Source organism: Cetorhinus maximus, unplaced genomic scaffold (assembly GCF_964194155.1).
Source record: "Cetorhinus maximus unplaced genomic scaffold, sCetMax3.hap1.1 HAP1_SCAFFOLD_314, whole genome shotgun sequence".
Classification (NCBI taxonomy): domain Eukaryota; kingdom Metazoa; phylum Chordata; class Chondrichthyes; order Lamniformes; family Cetorhinidae; genus Cetorhinus; species Cetorhinus maximus.
In genome coordinates this window covers 205,252-213,346 of record NW_027596264.1, presented here as the reverse complement: position 1 = coordinate 213,346, position 8,095 = coordinate 205,252, and the positions used below count along the sequence as shown (strand labels likewise).

At 47.7% G+C, this 8,095-nt stretch overlaps 1 pseudogene; it reads right to left on the bottom strand.

Moving 5' to 3' along the window:
- Window positions 1-1,410: 1,410 nt before the first annotated feature.
- On the bottom strand, window positions 1,411-2,363 carry LOC144673208 (beta-1,3-galactosyltransferase 5-like; annotated as a pseudogene).
- Window positions 2,364-8,095: the final 5,732 nt, after the last annotated feature.

The window sequence follows — 8,095 nt, the reverse complement described above, 5'->3', positions numbered from 1 at the left end:
AATGCAGAATCCCTAGATCCCACTATCGCTGAACCCCCAAATCTCACTAACACAGAACCCCTAAATCTCACCATCACTGACCCCCTAAATCACACTAACACTGAACCCCCAAATCCCACTAACACAGAAACCCCTAGATCCCACTATCACTGAACTCCCCGATCTCACTAACACTTAGTCCTCTAACTGCCCTCTCACTAAACCCACAAACCAACTGTCACTGAACCTCAAACCAACTATCACTGAACCCACAAATCTCACTGACACTTAGGCCCCTAACATTTTGGCCTCAAACCCCTAACACTGAACCCCCATATCCCACTAATGTTGAACCCCCAAAACCCACTAACACGGAATCCTCAAATCCCACTAACACGGAACCCGCAAATCCCACTAACGTGGAACCCACAAATCCCACTATCACAGAACCCACAAATCCCACTAACTCTTAGGCCCCAAACTGCACTGTCACAGAATCCACAAATCCCACGAGCACTTAGGCCTCAAACCCCTATCACTGAACCCACAACTCCCACTAGCACTGAACCCCGATATCCAACTAACACGGAACCCCCAAATCCCACTAACACTTAGGCCCCAAAGCACACTTTCACTGAACCCACAAATCCCACTAACACCTCAATCCCACTAACACCTGAACCCACAAATCCCACTGACACTGAACCTCAAATCCAACTAAATCTTAGGCCTCCAGCCCAACTATCACTGAACCCCCAAATTCAAATAAAACATAGGACCCACAACCCCACAATCACTGGACCCCCAAATCCCACTGAGAGGTAGTCCTCAAATTCCACTATCGCCGAACCCTCAGATCCCACTGACACTTAGGCCTCAACCCCCACTACCACTGAACCCCCAAATCGCACTGACACTTGTGCCTGAAACCCCACTTTCACTGAACCCCAACCGACTATCACTGAACCCCCAAATCCCACTACCACTGAATCCACAAATCCCACTATCACTGAACCCCCAAACACATCGTAACCGTGTTTCTGTAATGGTGATTAGATCTAAATCATTTATCTGTATCTGTGCCACTAATTCATCTATCTTATTAGAGATGCTTCATGCATTCAGATAAAAATAAGTTTAATTTATTTTTATTCAACTAGTAGCAAAGTTGGATTTGTAAATAAATGCAAAACATATCTATATAAGTTCTGAGAAATGTTGAATATTGTGCACATTTTTAATGGAGGGAGGGGTGAAATCGCACCCTCTTGTGGCCATTTGTGTATGTACGTATGTATGTATATAAACAAACCAGATTACACAGTTTAGTTGGGTAATTGACTTCCATAAGGCACGCTGTTTCTGTTGCCCTGCAAAGATAACACGCTTATTTGAAGGTGTCAGTGAAAAGCCTCTTCAAGATGGCCCCCTTCATCCATCTCCAGGACAGGCCTCGTCTGCTGCATCCTCCAGTGCTTTCCAGTAGATCAGCAGCTCGTAGGGTGTCACCCTGTGAGAGGTGACGAGTTTACGGAAGCCGCAAACAGAAAACTTCACATTCCAATTGTGGAACTTCTGCTCCGAGTGGATTTCCACTGGTGTGATCTTCAACTCCGCCAAGCACAGCCCGATGTAAACATCCTCCAGTTTAAAGTGGGGGACCGTCCTGGAAATATTCCAGACTCGGTGGGCAACATCGGCCGAAAGCATGTACCCAGTGCCGGAGCAGAATGGTGGGTATGTTTCCTGAGGATATTCCTGTTCGCTGACGTACCATTTACTGGATTTCTCCCTGACAGGTCCAAAATTCCTCATGATGAAGCCGGTGAAGATATCCGTGTGATTCATTCCCAACAAGAGCTTGGTCAGGTGATCGGCGTTGACAAACATGTCGGAATCGGTTTTCAACACGAAGGAGGTGGACAGACAGAATCGGCTCACCCATTCCAGGCCCATCAGCACCTTGGTGGTCAGGTTGTAATAAGTGTCGGTGAAATTTTTCTGGATGATGTCCTTGTGCAGTGAACTTTTTTCAGCAGCTGCTCCTGATGCTCTCGGCTGTACCCGAGCAGGAAGTAGCTCACCACCCTCTTGCCATGGGTTGTCCGCACTCGCCCCCAGGTCTGGCGAATGACCGAGCGAGCTTCCAACTGGTCTTGGGCACTGGTGACCAGAAGGACCAGGAATGGGGGACTGGTGTCACAGCTGCTGTTGGGCAGCATGAGGAAGGAATGGTCATTTAACTTTGCAGAATGCCAATGTTCAACACCGTATTGGCTTAAATATCTGATCAGAGGAAAGATTAACAAGGGGGCAACAACAAACAACCATTTCCTTTTGAGAAATGATTTCAAACAAAAGTTTCTTTGAGAAAATATCTTCATGCTCGAAGCACCTGTAAAATAAAATAAACAAGTTGGGTTTGGTGGAATCCAGAAAATGCAAGAGGAATTATTTTTCAGATTAAGATTATTTGACTCGATTTGGGATACAAATACAAGAGGATGTCATTCAGCTCCTAGAGCCTGTTACACAGGAACAGGGGGAGGTTATTCAGCCCCTAGAACCTATTACACAGGAACAGGGGGAGGTTATTCAGCTCCTAGAGCCTGTTACAGGAACAGGGGGAGGTTATTCAGCCACTAGAGCCTGTTACACAGGAACAGGAGAAGGTCAATCAGCCCCAAAAGCCTATTACACAGGAACAGGGGGAGGTTATTCAGCCCCTAGAGCCTGTTACACAGGAACAGGAGAAGGTCAATCAGCCCCAAAAGCCTATTACACAGGAACAGGGGGAGGTTATTCAGCCCCTAGAGCCAGTTACACAGGAACAGGGGAAGGTTATTCAGCCCCTAGAGCCTATTACACAGGAACAGGGGGAGGTTATTCAGCCCCTAGAGCCTATTACACAGGAACAGGGGAAGGTCATTCAGCCCCTAGAGCCTGTTACACAGGAACGGGGGGAGGTTATTCAGCCCCTAGAGCCTATTACACAGGAACGGGGAGAGAAATTCAGCCCCTAGAGCCTGTTACACAGGAACAGTGGGAGGTTATTCAGCCCCTAGAGCCTGTTACACAGGAACAGGAGAAGGTCAATCAGCCCCAAAAGCCTATTACACAGGAAGAGGTTTTTCAGCCCCTTGGGTCTGTCACACAGTAACTGAGGAGGAATTGCAGCACTCAAAACATCTACAGGAATCTGGCACAGAACATCTAGTGACTGAGTTGCTTCAGTCTGACAAAAAGTTCAGTGAAAGGTAGGAACAAACAGAGAAAGAGCTGGGCATAAGACAGCATGAGCAGTTTTCACACAAGCACATACCTAAGAGACTCGTCACTCCCTGTGTACGGTGATAGGTATCAGGGTCACTGGTCCCTTTAACTGGTACCACCGGATTTGTCTGGGTCGAGGTGCGTTCGATGCTAACGCTGAATTAATGTATACACGACCAATCTTGTTAACAACTGCACATAAACCCGGAGTTCAATTCTTGCCTGTAATGAATCCCACAATCTCACTCTGCTCGGTGCCAGTAAACAAGAATGGGTGTGGTTGAAGTGCATTGTGAAAAATGCACCCGGTCCTTACTGTTAATGACTTCCCATCAATTATACAGATAACAAAGGTTCCTCCAGGTGATGTTTGTGTGATACAGGTGCCAATCTCACAAAGAATTTGTATCAAACAGCTGCTGCACTGACATAGCTCACCAACTGTGCTTTAAAATTTATTGGATAAAGAAGATATTTGTTGCAAACATATACAGTATATATGCTGAATGCAGGGACCCTTTTCAAACCATTGAAGAGCAGTGAGACACTCTCCCCATTGAAGAGCAGCGAGGCTCTCTCTCCATCGAAGAGCAGTGAGGCTCTCCCACCATCGAAGAGCAGCGAGGCTCTCTCTCTCTCCATCAAAGAGCAGCGCACTCTCTCTCTCCATTGAAGAGCAGTGCACTCTCTCTCTCTCTCCATTGAAGAGCAGTGAGACTCTCTCTCTATCGAAGACCAATGTGACTCTCCATCAAAGAGCAGCGAGACTCCCTCTCTCTCCATTGAAGAGCAATGAGACTCTCTCTATCGAAGAGCAGTGAGACACTCTCCATTGAAGAGGAGCAAGGCTCTCTCTCTATCAAAAAGCAGCGAGACACATCCTCCCTCAAAGAGCAGGAAGACTCTCTCTATCGATGAGCAGCAAGTCTCTATCTCCATCGAAGAGCAGAGAGTCATACTCTCTATTGGGGAGCAGCGAGACTCTCTCTCCATTGAAGAGCAGCGAGGCCCTCTCTCCAAGGAAGAGCAGCGATGCTCTCTCTCTCCATGGAGGATCAGCAAGTCTCTCTCCCTCCATCAAAGAGCAGCGAGAGCCTCACTCCATCAAAGAGCAGGGAGACTCTCTCTCTGTCAAAGAGCAATGGGACTCTATCGGAGAGCAGCAAAAATCTCTATTTCCCTCCATCGAAGAGCAGCGAGATTCTCCCTCTCCATCGAAGAGCAGCGAGACTCTCTCTATTGGGGAGCATCAAGACTCTCTCTCCATTAAAGAGCAGCGAGACCCTCTCTCCAAGGAAGAGCAGCGAGACTCTCTCTCTGCCAAAGAGCAGTGAGACTCTCTCTTTCCATGGAAGATCAGCAAGTCTCTCTCCCTCCATCAAAGAGCAGCGAGATTATCCGTCGAAGAGCAATGAGACTCTCTCTATCGGAGAGCAGCTTTCCCTCCATTGAAGAACAGCGAGATTCTCCCTCTCTATCGAAGAGACTCTCTGTCTGTCGAAGAGCAGTGAGACTCTCTATCTCCCATCATCGAAGAGCAGCGAGATTTTCCCTCTCCATCGATGAGAGGTAAGACTCTCTCTGTGTCGAAGAGCAGTGAGACTCTCTATCTCCCATCATCGAAGAGCAGTGAGACTCTCCCTCTCCATTGAAGAGTACTGAAGCTCTCTATCTCTCTCTCCATTGCAGAGCTGTGAGACTCTCTCTCTCTCCATTGAAGAGCACTGAAGCTCTCTATCTCTCTCCATTGAAGAACAGCTAGACTCTATCGAAGAGCAGTGAGACTCTCTCAATATTAAAGAGCAGTGAGACTCTCTCAATATTAAAGAGCAGTGAGACTCTCTCAATATCGAAGAGCAGTGAGACTCTCCCTCTCCATCAAAGAGCAGCGAGACTCTCTCCATCGAAGAGCAGCGAGACCCTCTCGATCAAAGAGTAACGAGACTCTCTCCAGTGAAAAGCAGCAAGACTCTCTCACTCTCTCCATCAAAGAGCAGCGAGACTCTCTCTCCTCATGAAAGAGCAGTGAGACTCCCTCTCCTTCGAAGAGCAGTGAGACTCTCTCTCTCTCTCTCCATCCAAGAGCAGCGAGGCTCTCTCTCCATCAAAGAGCAGTGAGACTCTCTATCGCAGAACAGCGAGACTCTCTCCCTCTATCGACGAGCAGCGAAACTCTCTTTCTATCGAAGAGCGGCAAAATACCCTCTCTCTATCAAAGAGCAGCCAGGCACTCTGTCCATCGCAGAGCTGTGAGACTCTGTCTCTCTCCATTGAAGAACAGCTAGACTCTATCGAAGAGCAGTGAGACTCTCTCAATATCAAAGAGCAGTGAGACTCTCTCAATATCAAAGAGCAGTGAGACTCTCTCAATATCAAAGAGCAGTGAGACTCTCTCAATATCAAAGAGCAGTGAGACTCTCTCAATATCGAAGAGCAGTGAGACTCTCCCTCTCCACCAAAGAGCAGCGAGACACTCTCCATCGAAGAGCAGCGAGACTCTCTCTCCGTCGAAGAGCAGCGAGACTCTCTCTGCATCGAAAAGCAGTGAGACACTCTCAATATCGAAGTACAGTGACACTCTCTCCGTCGAGGAGCAGTAAGACACTCTCAATATCGAAGTGCAGTGAGACTCTCTCCGTCGAGGAGCAGTGAGACACTCTCGATATCGAAGTGCAGTGAGACTCTCTCTTTCCATCGAAAAGTAATGAGACATTCTTGCCTTCATAGCGCAGCGAGACTCTTTCTCTCTCCAGCACAGAGCAGTGAGACTTCCCATCAAAGAGCAGCGAGACTCTCTCTCTCTTTCCATCGAAGAGCAATGAGACTCTATCCCTCTGCATCGAAGAACAGCGAGGCTCTCTCTCCATCAGAGACCAACGAGACTTTCTCTCTATTGAAGAACAGTGAGACTCTCTCTCCCTCCATCGATGAGCAGCAAGACACTCTTCATCGGAGAGCAGCGAAGCTCTCTATTTATCGAAGAGCAGTGACACTCCCTCTTCATTGAAGAGCAGCAAGACTCTTTCTCTATCGAATCATGGTAGCCAGCAAATCAGTTGGAATTGCTTCACCTCCTGCTGCCTTATCTCTGGCGCTGCCAAGGATTTCCCCCTTGGCCCCATCCTATTTCTCAGCTGTGCATTGCCACTCAGTGCCAGTGGGATTTCGGGGTTCAGTGGGATTTGTGGGTTCAGTGAAATGTGGTTCGGGGCCTAAGTGTTAGTGGGAATTGTGGTTTCAGTGTTAGTTGGAGTTGTGGGTTCATTGTTATGGGATTGAGGCCCAAGTGTTAGCAGGATTTAGCGGTTCAGTGGAATTTGTGGGTTCAGTGTTAGTGGGATTTTGGGTTTCAGTGGGATTTGTGGGTTCAGTGAAGTGTGGTTTGCTTCCTAGGTGTTAGTGTGATTTGGGGTTTCAGTAAGATTTGGGGCTTCAGTAGGATTTGGGGTTTCAGTGAATGTGTGGTTCGGTTCCAAGGTGTTAGTGGGATTTGTGGGCTCAGTGTCAGTTGGATTGTGGGGTTCAGTGGGATTTGTGGGTTCAGTGAATGTGTGGTTGGGGGCCTAACTGTTAGTGGGATTTGTGGGTCCAGTGAAGTGCAGTTTGGGATTTAGGGGTCTGGTGGGATTTGTGGGTTCAGTGTTAGTGGGGTTTGGGGGTTCAGTGGTATTTGTGAGTTCAGTGCCAGTGGGATATGTGGGTTCAGTGTTAGTTGGATTGGGGATTCAATGTTAGTTGGATTTGGGGGTTCAGTGTTAGTTGGATCAGGGGTACAGTGTTAGTTGGATTTGGGGGTCCTGTGTTAGAGGTTTGAGGCCTAAGTGTTAGTGGGATTTACCAGTTCAGTGGTATTTGTGGGTTCAATGAAAGCGCGGTTTGGGGCCTAAGTGCGAGTAGAATTGGTGGGGTTAGTGTTAGTTGGATATGGGGGGTTCAGTGTTAGTGGGTTGAGGCCGAAGTGTTATTGGGATGTGTGGTCTCAGTGGAAGTGTGGTTTGGGGACTATGTGTTAGTGGTATTTGGGGGTTCAGTGTTAGTGGGATTTGTGGGTTCAGTGATAGTCAGGTTTGGGGGTTCAGAGAAGTGCGGTTTGGTTCCTAGGTGTTAGCGGGATTTATGGGTTCTGTGTTAGTGGCATTTGGGGGCTCAGTATTAGTTGGATGGAGGGGTTCAGTGTTAGTGGGATTTACGGGTTCAGTGGGATTTGTAGGCTCAGTGTTAGTGGGATTTGTGGGTTCTGTGAAAATACAATTTGTGGGGTCAGTGTTAGTTGTATTTGGGGGTTCAGTGTTAGTTGTATTTGGGGGTTCAGTGTTAGTTGGATGCGGGGTTGAGTGTTAGTTGTATTTGGGGTTCAGTGTTAGTGGGATTTGTTGGGTCAGTGTTAGTTGGATGGGGTGTTCAGTGTTAGTTGGATTTGTTGGGCCAGTGTTAGTTGGATGGGGTGTTCAGTGTTAATTGGATTTGTTGGGTCAGTGTTAGTTGGATGGGGTGTTCAGTGTTAGTTGGATTTGGGGGGTTCGTTGTTAGTTGGATTAGGGGGTTCAGTGTTAGATGGATTTGGGGTCCGGTGATAGTTGGATTTGGGGGTTCCGTTTTTATTGGATTGGGGGTTCAGTGTTAGTTGGATTTGGGCGTTCAGTGTTAGTTGGATTGGGCGTACAGTGTTAGTTTAATTTGGGGTTAGGGGTTTGAGGTCTAAGTGTTAGTGGGATTTACCAGTTCAGTGGGATTTGTGGGTTCAATGAGAGCGCGGTTTGGGGCCTAAGTGTTAGTGGGATTTGTGGGTTCTGTGATAGCGCGATTTCAGGCCTAAGTGTTAGTTGGATTTGTGGGTTCAGTG